The sequence below is a fragment of the Crinia signifera genome, chromosome 11, assembly GCF_055691185.1.
Source record: "Crinia signifera chromosome 11, ASM5569118v1, whole genome shotgun sequence".
NCBI classification, from domain to species: Eukaryota; Metazoa; Chordata; class Amphibia; order Anura; family Myobatrachidae; genus Crinia; species Crinia signifera.
Window position 1 is genome coordinate 26,326,726 of NC_139227.1, and position 16,583 is coordinate 26,343,308.

At 45.9% G+C, this 16,583-nt stretch overlaps 1 protein-coding gene across 9 annotated transcripts in view; it reads left to right on the top strand.

Annotated features, from left to right (window-relative positions):
* NFAT5 (nuclear factor of activated T cells 5) overlaps nt 1-16,583 on the top strand; it is a 131,048-nt gene that overhangs the window by 39,608 nt on the left and 74,857 nt on the right. For 2 of the 9 annotated variants that reach the window (XM_083164924.1, XM_083164923.1), the window contains one exon: nt 2,220-2,295. The exons of the other annotated variants lie outside the window; for them this stretch is intronic. The gene's annotated coding sequence lies outside the window, so the exon portion shown is untranslated. The remainder of the gene's footprint in view (nt 1-2,219; nt 2,296-16,583) is intronic. 9 annotated transcript variants of the gene reach the window in all.

Consider the following 16,583-nt stretch of genomic DNA (forward strand, 5'->3'; position numbering starts at 1 on the left):
TTCAGGCCATGCTAGTGGAAGACCCGTGGCGTCTGCCCCTAAGAAAAGACCTGCTCCTCCAGGGCCCGTTCCTCTTCCAGGACTTACAGCGGCTACGTTTAACGGCCTGGAGGTTGAGCGGCAGATCTTAGTCCACAAGGGTCTCCATCCCTCTGTCGTCACTACAATGATAAAAGCCAGGAAGCCGGTGATGGCTTCTCATTATCATGTAATATGGCGCAGATATATTGCCTGGTGTGAGAAGAATGACTTGCCTTCGGCCAGTTTTCGATTAAACAACCTGCTACGTTTCCTTCAGGCTGGTTTGGATAAGGGTCTCAGATTGGGTTCCTTAAAGGTCCAAATCTCCGCGCTGTCTGTGTTTTTCCAGAAAAAGATTGCGGTCTTGCCGGAAGTGCAAACCTTCTTACAGGGGGTTCTGAGGATTCAGCCCCCCTTTGTGCCTCCCACTGCACCATGGGATTTGGAAGTGGTTCTTACTTTCTTAAAATCAGCCCGGTTTGTTCCACTGGAGGAGTCTGAGCTACGACACCTCACTTGGAAGACTGTTGTTCTGCTGGCCCTAGCTTCGGCCAGGAGGGTGTCCGAGCTTGGAGCCTTATCCTGTCGGAGCCCTTACCTTGTGTTCCACAACGATAGGGCGGAACTCAGGACTAGACCACAATTCCTTCCAAAGGTGGTGTCAGGGTTCCACCTAAACCAACCTATTGTGGTTCCTTCTAGTGCAACACACCCGGATATACCAGATACCTTGGATGTGGTCCTCACCCTTAAGGGGTATGTCAAGCGCACAGCTAGGATCCGTAAGACGGACAGCTTGTTTGTGCTTTATGATGCGCAGAAGAAGGGTTTACCGGCTTCAACGCGTACCATTGCCAGGTGGATAAGATGTACTATCCAACAGGCTTACGCATCAGCTGGTTTATCGCTTCCTTTTTCAGTAAAGGCTCATTCAACCAGGTCTGTAGGTACCTCTTGGGCGGCTGCTCGAGGGGTGTCGGCAATGCAGCTCTGCAGGGCCGCAACTTGGTCAGGGCAACACACATTTGTGAAGTTCTACAAGTTTGACACCCTGGCCAGGGAGGATTCCCAGTTCGGGAATGCGGTTCTACAGCAGAGTCCGCACTTTCCCACCCGTTCTGGTAGCTTTGGGACCTCCCCATAGTAGTGAAGCCCAGTATCCCATTGGACGGTAGAGAAAATAGGATTTTGGGTACCTACCGGTAAATCCTTTTCTCGTAGTCCATATGGGATACTGGGAGCCCGCCTCAGTGCGGCTGTTCTGCTGTCAGATCCTACTTCATTGTTAGGCTTATTGCCTTGTTTTCTATAGGATAATTATGACTATAGACTTGTTCTGGTTTACAGGTGTCCTCTTAAGTTGTTAGGTTTCACCTCTTTTATATGTTTTTGTTCGTTTGGGTGTGCTGGATGAATCTCACCACAATACATTATCACATACTCCTCACATGCTCTCCTTCGGCACAGTTTTTGCATTAACTGACTAGTGGAGGGAGATTGAGGGGAGGAGCCAGTGCACCCACACTGAAAGTTCTTTTATGTGCCTGTCTCTCCTGCGGAGGTCTCAATCCCCCATAGTAGTGAAGCCCAGTATCCCATATGGACTACGAGAAAAGGATTTACCGGTAGGTACCCAAAATCCTATTTTTATAGTCAAAATCTGAGTGTACTGGGATAGGACAGGTGATGTTACAGCTGTCTCGCGAAGCAACGGAACATGACCTGAACGTTTTTGCCGCTCAAAACCTTTTGTCGTCGGAGACCTAAATGATGAGGGATTGATAATTATGGGGGTATGCGGTTATTAGTTCGACAGTCAAAAGGTCTATCACTATTGGTTGACACAGGAAAAAGGTAGACATGAGTATTTGTTAATACTTTACCATCCTACTGGGCATGGGTGGAGAATATAATAGTGTGCCTGATGCCTGGCGAACGGACGCGATACACATATAAGGTGTCGATGTCGGCATAGACAAAAAACGTGAAAAATGCACTTTTTTTCTTGTGTCAACATTTTGAACATGTCGACATATTTCTTGTGTCAACCTTTTTACTGTGGACCTAGACACAGTCAACCTAATGACCGATATCCTCTATGGGGGAGTATATTGGCTATTGATATTTTGAGACAGCGTTGGGCTCCTAGTTTTGAAGGTCGAGACACTTGAAGTAACTTCCATGTTTTTATTTGCTAGGTATGGAACGTCCGAGGCCAAATCCAGAGGATTTCTCCCAACAGGCTCGGCTACACTTGACTTCTCACCGACGCAGGTCTGGCGCTGTGTTTTGGCTTTGGTTTGGCACAGCTCAGAGTTTGTGGTGACAGCTTATTTAAGTGCGGTTCCACACTTCTGTGTGCGTTCGCTAAACCCGCTTCTGCCAGTGTCCTTTCTGTGAATGTCATTAATAAAATAAGGAGTGATGAAGGTTTTTCCGTTCTTAAATTTAAAAAAATATATATATATTATAGAAAATTAGTATTTCATCACAGGCGAAGAAACGCTGCTGACAAAACAAAAGATCATTTTGGAACTGACACAAATATATATTTGATATCTCTGTAGAACATTACATCTCTTTTGTAATATATACTTATTCTGATTATTAGGAGGCGTTTTGATATTTTATTCCCAGAGTACTTTTTAAATGTACATTTTCAACTTCTGTTTACTTGTGATATCAAATCTACTTGTGATATCAAATCTAGCTGTAATAGAAGTCATTTGTTACACTTATATTTCCAGTTTGTCTTCTTTACTTGTCAGCGGCATCTGGAATTTCCGTGTCTTTTTTTTTTTTAAATAAAATCACGGCCTGCCCCCGATGCGGGAGAAGAAAATTCGGTACTCTTTACCTAGAACGGCGCCCATCGCGGTGATCGCGACATCGCGGGCAGTACATAAACGGCCGCGACGCGATGCCCGCGATCACCGCGATTTTCCCATAGGGAACAATGTTAAAAAGTTTGATTGACCGCGATTTTGCATTCAATGCCTCAATGGCCGCGATTTTCACATAGGAATCAATGTTAAATGGGCTACAGAGCCCAAATAGGCAGAATTAACCCTTAAATGTCCCCCCAATTTTTGTACGCCACCCCACGATCCACGCCAACCCGAAGCGTGGCGAGCGCAGCGAGCCCGCGAGGGGCGGCGGTACGCGTCCTCCGACCTTTTCATGCCCTACTATCCACGTCGGCGTGGAGTTGAGAATAGAATAGTGTGGCGAGCGTAGCGAGCCACCGAGCCCGAAGCGTGGCGAGCGCAGCGGATACCTTCACAGGTAAACGCGTCCCCTCGCGGGCTTCACAGGTGTCCGCTTTTCGCCACGGATACCTGTGAAGCCCGCGAGGGGACGCGTATAACTGTGAAGGTATCCGCGTCCCCTCGCGGGGCTCGCTGCGCTCGCCACGCTTCGGGCTCGGTGGCTCGCTGCGCTCGCCACACTATTCTATTCTCAACTCCACGCCGACGTGGATAGTAGGGCATGAAAAGGTCGGAGGACGCGTACCGCCGCCCCTCGTGGGCTCGCTGCGCTCGCCACGCTTCGGGTTGGTGTGGATCGTGGGGTGGCGTACATAAATTGGGGTGACATTTAAGGGTTAATTCTGCCTATTTGGGCTCTGTAGCCCATTTAACATTGATTCCTATGTGAAAATCGCGGGCATTGAGGCATTTTAAAGTAAAATCGCGGTCAATCAGGCTTTTTAACATTGTTCCCTATGGGAAAATCGCGGTGATCGCGGGTACACGATTTTTATGTACCCGCGATTTACCCGCGATGCCCGCGATGACCGCGATTTTTTACCCCCGACGCCCACGATTCTAATCGCGGGCGCCGTTCTAGGTAAAGAGTACCGAAAATTCACATGTAGTAACAAAATGTTTTTTTTTTTTTTCTGGGCTATTGAATTTACCATCTGCTGATTTAAAAAAAAATTTTTGCAGGTGGCGTAAGGCGAGAACGGCCCATTCAGTGTAACGCCACCAGGGCCTTGGGATGTGTATGTTTGGTACATCTCCTATGAAAAAGGCAACGGGGCATTTTCATCTGTCATGTTCAATAACGTACAATTGGTAGCGCTGCTCCTTTTAATCAAGTCAGCTCGGCTCATTCAAGTATGGCACAGAATTTAGGTATCAACTATTTTAAGAGCTTTAGATGAACTGTCCCCCATTCATTTCCATAAACCTTACCCAAGACATACACGTGAAAAAAAAAAAATAATTGTAAAAATATAGGAAACATCCAGTGGTACAGTTACAGGGATTTCTTTAAAGCAACAATTTATAAACTGGAATTGTAATATCCTTTATTGTTATTGTTATATAGTATTATATATATACTATTATGGTAAGGCTCATACACACGGGGTGATTTTACCTCATTTTCTAATACACCAAAAACCCTAGTTGGATCCTGGTCTTTGAACACTGGAGTTTCCAGGATCAGACCCAACAGCACTTCGACCTGGGTCTGCACCGTTTACACTGGACCTGGCTCAGCCCTGCCTCCCCATTCCCCCACTCCCTGCAGCAGCATCTCCCCCTCCCCCCCCCCCCCCCCACAGCAGCAGCATCCATCTCCCCCAAAGAAAAATCTCAATGGGGTGGGTGCCATGGCACTTGCCTCACTCAACCTCAACTGTGATTGTGTGTGCGGCGCGCTCTTCTCTCCTCGCAGCCGACCAGAGAGCACATGGAGTGTTTGTGGTGCTCTCTTGTCTCTCCGCTGCCTCTGACTTCCGGTAAGCGCATACAGGTTGTGCGGCTGTATTCTCTCCTCGATGTCCCAACCCGTGCTGGGACCATTTACACCGGCCTCTACATGGGTCCTAGCCATGTTCCACCCAGGTCAGGACCTGGGTAGAGGTGCCGTGTAAATGGACACTGGTTGACCAGGGTTTTGCGGTGGTGTAAAATGGGTTTAAGTGATCTGTCTAAATTTAAGTACTGATCACTGCGTTTGTATGCTTCTGACATCACCTGACGTATGTTTGGGCGCTCTAGTTAGCACAAGGGCAATTTCCCTTGCTTACATCGCTTACCATGTAGGCTAGCAGAAATCACCCCGTGTGTACGAGGCTCTAGTTCTCTGATGAAAACATGAACTGTAACAAGTTATCATTATAGAAATGTCTGGTTAGGGTTTGTGTAACTAGTTACAGTAAAGGGGCATACACAAGGGGCAATTTTAGCCCATTTCTAAGCAATCTGACTTGTTCGCTCTGTGTATATGGAGGAGGGCCGCAGCAGGAGTCTGATTCCTCCTGCCCCACCTGCAGCCGCATCCCCCATAGTTTTCTATGGAGGATGCGATGCTGCCCCATGTGTCAATATTGGACAATGTAACATCAAGTCCTGGGACTACCGCCATTCTGCTGACAATGCAGTGCTCTCAGCGGGGGTTAGCTAGATGCCTCCTGCTGCAGTGCTACATACAGCATTATCAATCTGACCGCACCTGAATGACCCCTGCGCGAGACAACTCACACTTAATTGAATCTCGCCCTATGTGTATTGTTATTAATCACGAGTTATTTAAGTAGCGAACATATTCCGCAGCGGTTTACAGAGAATATTTTTTTCCGTTAACATCAATCCCTGCCCCAGTAGAGCTTACAGTCTATATTCCCTGAAACACGCACACATTAGAGTTAATTTTTAGCCATTAGCCAGTTAGCCTACCAGTATATTTTGGGATTGTGGCAGGAAACCCGCACAAGTACAATATACAAAGTTTGCACAGTTAGGGCCATGGTGGGAATCAAACCCACAACCTCAGTGCTGAGAGGCAGTAATGCTAACCATTACACCATCCGTATCGTCCTAAACTAGCTCGTTTTCCATGGTAGTGATCCGAATAACACTCCTATATTAGACAAAAAGGAAGTAATAGTCTCAAGACTCCTGCTGCCTCACAATAGAGATGAGGATCACCACAAAGTCCTCGTATGGTAGACTGGCACAGTAGAACTGTGTGTATAGGTGCTGGAATCTTGTTTGCCCACAGTAAACTTCTTTATATCCTCTGAATGCAAGTGATCCAATTATGGAAGGCTCACGTAGAAGTTTGCATAGGAAAGAAGGAAATATAGGGGCAATGATTGCAATGTCCCAAAATATGTGATAAAAAGGGGGGTATGCCAATATTAAATGATGTACCCTCACTCACACAATGTGGCGGGTGCACAAGCACATCAAGGTATCTTTAACGTGTCAGGACCACCAGAAGTGTAGGTGACACACAGCAATAGACGGATCGGTTCGTACCATACTCACACGTATTCAAGGTAGATCTCTCCTGTAAAGGTATCTTTAGATGGATTCCCACAGGTAATGTTCAAGGGAGTTTAGACAATATTTAAGCCAGATATAGGGAGAAATCTTCTCTCAGTACAATATTTATTAAAACGGAATAGTGCATAAAAGCCTGTGACATGAAATAGAACAAAGGTGTTTTTTTTTTGCGATGCCTAAAAAGTGGTGTATGGCCACTAACCCCTGGCTAGAGGTACACAGGTAGCAGTCTCTCTCCACCAACACGTTCCGACAGGCAAGATGTCTTTTTCAAGGCTGGAGAGAGACTGCTACCAGTGGAGGTATTTATACCAATGGCTGTATTGTCATTGGGGAATCCCAAGATTGGGAGAAGTCACTACAGGAAGGATAGACCACAGTCAATCCTATGTTTAGAGCATATAACTTTATTTAACTAATTCATTTAATTAAGGCCTATACAGAATAGAGAGAGAGCTCTACATTGAATACGTGTGAGTATGGTACCAACCAATCCGTCTATTGCTGTGTGTGACACTACACTCCTGGTGGTCCTGACCTGTTAAAGATACCTTGATGTGCTTGTGCACCCGCCACTTTGTGTGATTGAGGGTCCGCCGTGTCATCACACCAATACGCACAGCAAGTGCAGCCAAACTATACTGCAGGCTACTTTGGAAGCCGGTAATGACATCTCTGCAAAGGGCTCGGATAATCGTCTACGTATCCATTACTTCTAGACAGATATTTTTAAAGATGACAGCACCAGGAGACTGCTGCACTGCAAACACCAGGGGTTACCAATCTAAAATGGAACATGCAAGAAATGGAGATGGTGTGTACACTTGCACTGTCTCAAAAACAATGGAAAATATCGGTCTTCTTCCTATTTAATGGAATAGCTCCATCGGTTGAAGATCACGTACAAAAAATAAGACAAGGGAGAACAGGTCAGTGGTGTTAAATCAATAAATTGATAATGATCAAGGATGTAAATACTTGTAACGAACCTGTCTGCCAAGCCCTATAGGCGCATAAAGGTTTATTTTCAATTCCCTCTGGTCACTCGTCCCCCAGTGTATAAGGCTCACCTTATTGCTGGGCCCTATGTTCCTGGAAAGGTATCTTTTTCCCTCCAATAAGTATCCCACAAATAGATGTGAAGTGGATGTAGAACCAGGTACAGTCCAGAGTGGTATGAAAAATTGTATTCAGAACAAAAGGAGGTTCACAATCTCCATAACAATACAATACAATGCGATAAAAAAATATAGTAAAAAATGGATTAAAAAAAAATCTGCTTATCACTGGGGTCCAAAGGACAAAACGTCTGCCACCTCAACTCACCAGGTTAGAGAAAAAGGTGGGTGCAACCAGAATGGTGATGAGCACTAGATCCCCAGGATAATTGGATACTATTCCTTCTCACCAACACGTTTCGGGCCACAGAACTGGTCCTTTTTCAAGGTATGAAGGAAATGTACATGAGTGAGTATATATACACAACACCAAATCTTCTAATCCAAAGTAAAAGCAAAAACGTTCACCGGCATCATCTCCATTATATGATAATATATGAATTTATCATAATAGTTTCTCTTGACAATTAAAAATCCAAACATTCAAAGACATTTTACATTGCTTACCAACATACATATATTGCTAACATACACTGGCCGTTTTAAAAATACATAATCATAAAATGCATATAATCCACGAATCGACAAGCCGGAGTTTTGGAAATACTTAGTAATCAACTACAGCTGATTAGTCCAGTGCCGTATTTCCGTTCTTCGGCGTCTTCACTGGAAAAGAAAATGACGCAAACCTCCGTAGTCCGTGGAACACAACATGATAGATAAGGTGAATGATTCTTCCTGTCCTGATTGAGTCGGGCTGCTCTGCGTTTGGTCGGACGGCCGATGTTTGGTATTTGCGCATGTGCAGAGGCGTATCAGCACATGTGCGAACGCGTTGCACGTCCGAACACGGAGTGAGTTCTGTGCAGAAAATGATCGGTCAGAACCGTTCGAGCAGGGGGTGGAGAGGGGCGTGAGGGGCTGTGTTGGCTCATTACCATATACGTACGCCCCACGTTTCATGGGCGTTCCCATGAAAACACTGGGCGTACGTATGGTAATGCAGCTATAGCGCACGTGTGGGGGGCGGACAGCTGACATAGCCGGAAGCCAGCTGCCTGCCCATATCCCTGCTTTCATACGGAAACATGTCCGAGTGGTCTGGAGCACTCGGTGCTGCCTGAACGCTCTGTCCTTCATTCGATGGCCGGCGACCATTGGAGGATGGGGAAGGTTCCCACAGATGGAGGATGTGTTCACACGAAACATCATCTCGCGGTCCGTTCGTGCGGCGTCTTACTGCGTTTGGACGGTGTGAGCGATTTGTGCGGTAAGCAGTGCTAAAAACACTCTGTTCCTGTCCGAAAATACGCATCCGTCCGAGTCAACTAGAATAAGGGCCAATATACTTTCAACAGGTAACATAATAAGATAGTCTCACAGTAGAAGCATTTCAACTCGAAATCCATATTGATCCCCCTAGGTTCTAGGGTTCTCAAATCATATATGGTTTTCATTTCGAGATGTCATAGTCTCAAATCTGTATTATCAATCCTCCAGTGTTCTTAGGTTCTTTAGGGCCTGGCAGACAGGTCAGTTACAAGGATTTACATCCTTGATCATTATCAATTTATTGATTTCACACCACTGACTGTTCTTGTCTTATTTTTTGTGCGTCTTGGTGATCTTCAACCGATGGAGCTATTCCATTAAATAGGAAGAAGACCGATATTTTCCATTGTTTTTAAGACATTGTTTTTTGACGCAAGTGTACACACCATCTCCGTTTCTTGCATGTATCCATTACTTCACTTTCTCACCATGAAATCCATTTTAACTGGCCGCAGAACATTTAAAATCACATGGCTCGGAAATATTTTCTTTGGTCTTTCATTCTCTTGTTTCTTTTTATTGTGGGTCATTCAGAGTTTAAAGAACTGGTTGTTGCTGTTTTTTGCGAAGTTGTATATTGACAGTAACTTACATTCCTCCACATTGTTGCCTGTATTTTTCCTCTTCGCAGAACTTACGGTTAGGAATTTCCATAGTATGTGTTGACGTAGATTATGATCAGCTGTTACCATATGAATATTCACAGACGGAAGGTGTCTTGAACTTAAACAGTGTGTACATATATAAATATACATACGGGGGGGCGATGCCGGTGGTACGCTGTTCCAGATCGTGATGCAGACCAGAGTGGGAAATTATGGGGTGCTGGGTGGAGAAGGAGGGGGGTGCATGTCAGAGGAGGGGTACATGTCACTGGTGCACGTGCAGAACAGAGGAGGTGATTCAGCTCAGAGCCAGAGGGGGATACAGGCCAGAAAAGGAGGTGGAGGGGTCCCTAGTTGCAGCTCAGATGAGGAGGTAGCGGTGGGAAATGTGTCAGGTTACTCATCACTGGTCTGCAAGAAGCCAGCAACTTTCTGAGTATTAATAAGCCAGTGTATGTCCCAAAGGGGTATGGGTCCAGAGGCAGAACTACCATTGGTGCAGCAGGTGCATTGCACCAGGGCCCCCAAGGACTAAGGCACCCACTGCTGTGGGGCATATTGTAAACTTGGGTTGGAGTGGAGGAGGGGGCCCGAATCATATTTTTGCACCTTGGCAACCGCTCACAAGTTCCGCCACTGGAGGGATCATAGGATTGACTCAATGAAGGTCTACAGGGCTAAGGTTGACACTTGAAATCGGTTGACGTGGCTAAGGTCAACAGGGTTGGAAGGTCAACACAAGCATTAGGTTAACAATGGGAAGGCCGGCATGAGTTTTCCTGTATTTTTGGGGGGGCCTGAATGTCGACATAGTCACCATGGACAACGTGTAAGTGTACCGCGTCCCCTCGCATGGCCCGGTGCTCTCACCACACTTCGGGCCTCGCTGGGCTCAGCACACTATTTTATTCTCCCACCACGCCCTAGTGGATGGTAGGGTATGAAATACCGCCTGTCGGCACATGCCCGCTCCCAAAAAAGCGCTAAAAACTCTTCTTACTGTCGACCTTCCCATTATCTACCTATTGCTTGTGTTGACCTTTCAAACCTGTTGATGTCAACCTATTTCAGGTGTCAACCTAAGACCTGTCGGCCTTCAGTGGTCAACCCAATGTATGTCACAAGGACACAAGGGCTATATTGATGAAAGGTTAATTTTCATCTATTGCAAATTGATGGAAATCGATGTAAATTGATGTTTACTTCCAGGGCTAAAACACACATTTGCTTAAATTTATATACAAATAACCCCATCTGTTGGTAAATGTGTCTCCAGCCCCTGAAACCTAACAAAGGGGGTTATTCAGATCAGATTTCTGGCTGCTAATCTTCGGAGGCCTGGGATCAGTTAGCTGCTGCTCCTCCAGAGTGAAATCTCACCATGCGCATGGTTGTGATGGCATCGAATATCAGCAAATCTATTTGCATCAACTCTCCACCGAATGGTCCCCCCTTCTCTCCCACCCGTGTGCAGTGGCTGAGTAGCCATAGACTTATGCAATCATACATCAGCAATTAATTGTGACAATCCTCCGTTCTGGAGATGATTGTCACAATTAACCTTTAATGTGTGGGCTCCCCCTTTTGGCGATCCCGATCAAAAATGAATAGGGATCACCAATCGATTGCTGAATCAGATTTTTTAAACATGTTTAAAAATCTGGTTTTATTGTAGTTTCATTTTTGTATGTGTGGGCATTTTAGTGTGGGGTACACACCAGGACGACCCGCTCACGATGACACGGGGGAGCGACCCGCTCACGATGTGCACCGTGAGCGGGTTTGATCCGATGGCGACCCGCACCCGGGGAGTATGGTCGTTTCCAGATCCTACCTGCTGCAGGTAGGATCTGAATAACGACGGACCCACTGGACCGCGCATCGGATCGGTATCGATCCACACAGGACAAAAAAGGACCCAATCACCACACCATCTACATCCAATCGGTTGGAATTGGATCTAGATTGATGGGATCCTCCTGTCTTGCGTTTTCCCTGAAAATGGCCCTGCGTACTGCAAGCGTTACATAGCCAATGCTGGATTTCGTCTCAGGTACACCTCTCGCGTGCGCACAGCGATTCGTGCATATGCACGGCCATTTGGTAATCGATAGGGCTGCGAATTCGCAGCCCAGCGTTGTGGCTCTGCATTAGGCCCTCAGATTGAATTTCATTGAATTCTGTGGAAAGCAACATTTAGTAGATAGACCCCAAACTCTTGTAGTTGTAGTCATTCTGTACAGCTGAACATCTAGAATATATTGCTAAATATTGTCTGACTACCAGATCTCCGTTGGAATTAATACTAATCTCAGGCCCTTGCTAGTTTCTGGCTCTCGATAAAATTCTCAAGGTTCCTGAATGCAATCTCGTACAAAGGGTCACATTTTATGCTGCTGACCTCAAAGAACCAGCTCGGCATTCGTCCAGCGGAAGATCCCTTTTATAGATGTATTAAATAAAGCGGGGGGGGATGAGATTTCTTGGAACGCAGAAAAGGCAGATCAGTTCTTCATTTGGACTTTTATTCTGGTCCTGGGATCAAGCAGGGGTTAAGTCCTTTTCGGGCTGCTGGAATTGTGCGGCCACCACTTCCTTCTGATTCTTGCCGGATTAGGAGTCCAGCGGGACTGTGTATGTAACTGTAGGCTCACCTCGCAAACCTAAATTCCTCCTCCACACAAGTTTTCCTTCACTCTGCGCCTACTCTGGGAACAATCAAATTGCCGAAAATACTTGTTACCGGGATACAAACAATTATTATTAAGGGAATTGGGACATTTGTGGCGGCAAAGGCTTTTTTTCCCTTGTTTGTGTTTGCTACATGGTCTGGAATAGATGCTGGGGTTATATGACCAAACTGCCTTATATACAATACATTGATTAGCATGGTTTAACCCTTTGAGTGTCATCATTGGGATTATGTTCTACTCCAGATAAAACATTCCATTAGTTTCTAGCCAGCACTTCTCTTTTATATGGCGATTGCTAAAGTGGTTCTGCCACTGAAATTCATGTTCTAATTCACTAGGACACTTTTGATATAGAAGGCTGTCAGAATAACAGTGTAATGTAGACAGTTATGATGTCAACATATGTAAAATCTCAACACGTTCACAAAGTTATCAAACTATGGGGGGTATTCAATGTTTGTCGTGCTCCCGCAGCCATCTCCCGACAAGGGCTGCGGGGCCCTATTCAATGCTGTCTTCCCCGACAGCATTGAACAGGGGTTCTCAGCAGAACGAGCCCGACATCACAAGCTGTCTGGCTTGTTCTGCCGAGAAAAGCCGGAATTAGGCGAGCTCCCGTCCGGAGCTCGAGTATTTCCGGCCTCAGCTCGTTGCCACGCCCCGTTATCGCCGCTCGGTGGCCGGGACATTGAATCCCGACCGCCGAGCTCAAGTCGAGAAAAGCGAGAACGGTACAGGGGCACGGCTGTCAAGCTTGCTCGACAGCCGTGCCCCTGACATTGAATACCCCCCTAAATGTTGACCGATGCCAACATTATGGATAGGCACATACTGCCGTCTTGACAGAATATTCTGACCCTATTTATCTATTCTTCCAGCCACCGTGTTCAGAAATGCTTACTCTTTTTCGCTTATTCATTTAATACATTTTGTTATGGGGCAATTTAATTGTTGTCCACTGCTGCTACCACAAGGGGCGCAATTAACTTTTCTTCTGTTTAGATGCCTCTTCGGTGCAGTGAAGACATTTCTTCTCGCTGCCTCCTGGGGCTGTTGGAAGAGCTGCCGAGCTTAAAACAAGAGAAGGATAAAGTTCAAGTAATGCTTATTGCACAACCAAACCCAAGCAATAGTCTAATATAAAATAAATACTGAAACTACATAGTAATGTCGCCTTGTTGGACCTGAACACTCTCTAGTTAACATCCAAAAAATCCTCCTGTGTACATTTTTCAGGGTGTTGGGGTTTACAAACTTTTTTATTTTATTTGTAAAACATGAAGATTATACTGATTAACCGCTTCAGTGGTATGTCCGGAAATTTTCCGGGCCCAGCTGCGCTGCCGCAGCGGGCTGCCCCAGAAAATTTCCGGGCATACCACGATGCAGGGGTATGCAAGCTGAAGGGCCTCGTCAATCCCCTTCAGCCACTGCCGAGGTCGGTGCCACTTGGGCGTTCGAGCACCTGAACACATGAGCGCCCAAACACTTGAGTGCAGTACCCACCGACACTGCTGCCCGGGCACTCTCCCCCCCCCCCTCTCCCAAGCGGCCCCGAACTTTCTCGAGTTTCCGCCCTGGGCTGGCTGCACTGTTAACTACCTGCAAAAGAGTGGTGGGTTTTCCTGGGGCAAGATAAACCTGCCCTGGTAAAATATCTTGGGTTTATATAGGCACTATTGGGCGTCAGTAGGCTTATAAATGGGTAGAAAATGGCTTATTATTGTGTGGAATCATACCCACCAATAGTCTCATATCTCACAGGACCTTTCCGGCTTTGTATCATCTACTGATTTAACCGTCCGCTCATAACTGTGTCAAATCATTTATAACGCAGCCACGTAGAAAGCCGCTATCCATTCTGACGCGCTGTATTTGTGTGTACATGTCTGACTCATAAGATGACACTACATATATCCAGGCTGTAGTTATTGTGCTTTGTGTCTTGAAAGATTGGGTAGAGCGATCTATTAATAGAAATAGGAATACAGTACCTAGCTCTGGTGATAGACTGTCGGGGCTAGTGTATTCTTATACAGTTACACAGTCTGCAGGTAATTGTGCTGAGGCTACGTCCTCCGCTCCCCTCTGTTCTGATTGAGTCTTATCTCCGACCTGTAGAGTACATCTCACTGCTTATGTAAGAAACTGAATTGAAAGAGTATATTATAGATTTTGGCAGTTAAACAGCTATTGATTGCTTGCAAAGCCAGTTGTTTGTTTCCTTGTTAAAGGTAATTTGTTTTGTTGTTTTATGTTACATTATATTAACATTTTTCTACATAGCACATACAGAATAAAGTTGAACATTCACATCAGTCCCTGCCCCAGTGGAGCTTACATTCTTTTTTCCCTACCACATGTACACGCACACACAGACAGTCTAGGGTTAATTTTGTTGGAAACCAATTAACCTACCAGTATATTTTTGGATTGTTGGAGGAAACTGGAGTACCCGGAGTAAACCCACGCAAGCACAGGGAGAATACTCAAACTCCACACAGTTAGAGCCATGGTGAGAATCGAACCCATGGCCTCAGTGCTGTGAGGCAGTAATACTAACCATTACACCACCCGTGATTCCCCCATTAAGGAAAGCTCCACAGTTTTTGTGTTTCTGAACGCATGTCATTGGGTTTTTTATTTTTTTAGTACTAATAATGTTGATGTGGGGCCAGGATACATATGGATGACCGGCTGTCAGAATACCGATGCCGGCATCCTGATGGAGGAAATCCCTACAGGGGTCAGGTAAGTATACTTACCCTCCCCCCTGTCCCACTTACCCACCCATCTAGCAGTCTAACCCTAAAGCAAAATTACCCTAATCTGCTCCGCTATCGCGTAAACCTAACCCCTCTCCCGCAGCCTAACCTCAACCTTACCATCTACCCCCTAGACTAACCCTAAGTCCCCCCACTAATTCCTAAACCTAACCCCCCTCCCTGCAGCCTAACCTCAACCTTACCACCCCTCCCATAGACTAACCCTAAATTCCCCCACTAGTGCATAAATCTAACCCCCCCTCCCCGCAGCCTAACCTCAACCTTTACCATCTTCCCCCTAGACTAACCCTAAATCCCCCCACTGATGCCTAAACCTACCCCTCATCCCCATAGCCTAACCTCAACCTTACCACCCCTCCAGTAGACTAACCCGAAATCCCTTCTCTAGTGCCTAAACCTAACTACCCCTTCACCAGCCTCACCCTAACCCGGCCCACACACGTACCTATTAGGATATCAGCTGTCTCTTCTGGCGTCTGCATCGGTATACTGTATGCTGGTATCCTGACTGTATCCCACATACTTTGTTGTTGAGGGCAAGTTATCCTGTCTGTATCCCACATACTCTGTTGTTGAGAGCAAGGTATCCTGACTGTATCCCACATACTTTGTTGTTGAGGGCAAGGTATCCTGTCTGTATCCCACATACTCTGTTGTTGAGGGCAAGGTATCCTGACTGTATCCCACATACTCTGTTGTTGAGGGCAAGGATTACATACAGGGTTCATAACGGGGGTTGAGGTGACTGTTTTTGGGAAGTCACTTAAATACAGTACTACCTTAGCAAACTCTGCAATCATCTTTTTGCTGGACCGTTCTTTGTGGTTGGGGACCTTCACATGTGGCAACAGGGACTTTCATTCTCCACATTGTTGCCACAGAATTTGAAACTCATTCACTTTGTATTCTGCTGCATTAATATATCCCTTTCGCTGGAACTCCATAGGACGAGGATGATCCATGACAAACAGCCCCACACCATGATTTCCCCTCCCCAGCCCAGCTGTAAGTACATATTTGGGCAGGAAGCATTCTCCTGGCATCAAAACAATCTGTCAGAAGTCCAGAAGGTGAAGAGGATTTGTCATTACAAAGGGCACCTTTCCTTTGCAATAGAGTACACTAGTGGTCCACTTAATACCACACTAGCCGCTCTTTTAACTGAGTATTGTTTCTATGGAAAGCCATTAAGGCTGCCAAACATCTACAGATCAATTGTCAGATTGGGCTGGTTGGAACAAAAACCTGGTAACGGATGAGAGTAATTGACAGTTGACCATTTGCTTTGAAATGCTGGAAAACTGCCAAAAACTGTCACTCATCCATTACCAGGTTTTTGTTCCAACCAGCCCAATCTGACAATCGATCTGTAGATATATGGCAGCTTTACATTGAATATCTAGATTCTAGAAGTACTGTTCTTGTGCTGACTTTGCTTCTAAAGGCAGTCTGGCATCGCAACCATGGGCAGACTATCTTAAGATGGCCAAATACTTATGCAATTTGTGCCTTTTTCCTGATTCTGACCGATTGGGACAAGAAATCGGATTAAAAGTGTCAAATTGTATTTGTTTTGGCTCCGATCCGATGCATTGGATCAGAGCTGGAGATCGCATGGGCCGCACCATAGATTTATCGGATTCCGCACCCCGTGCTGGGATCGCATATGATACGTCGTATGCAAAAGGGCCGCTTGCTGTGTATCATTTGAGATCCTGCCGCCTGG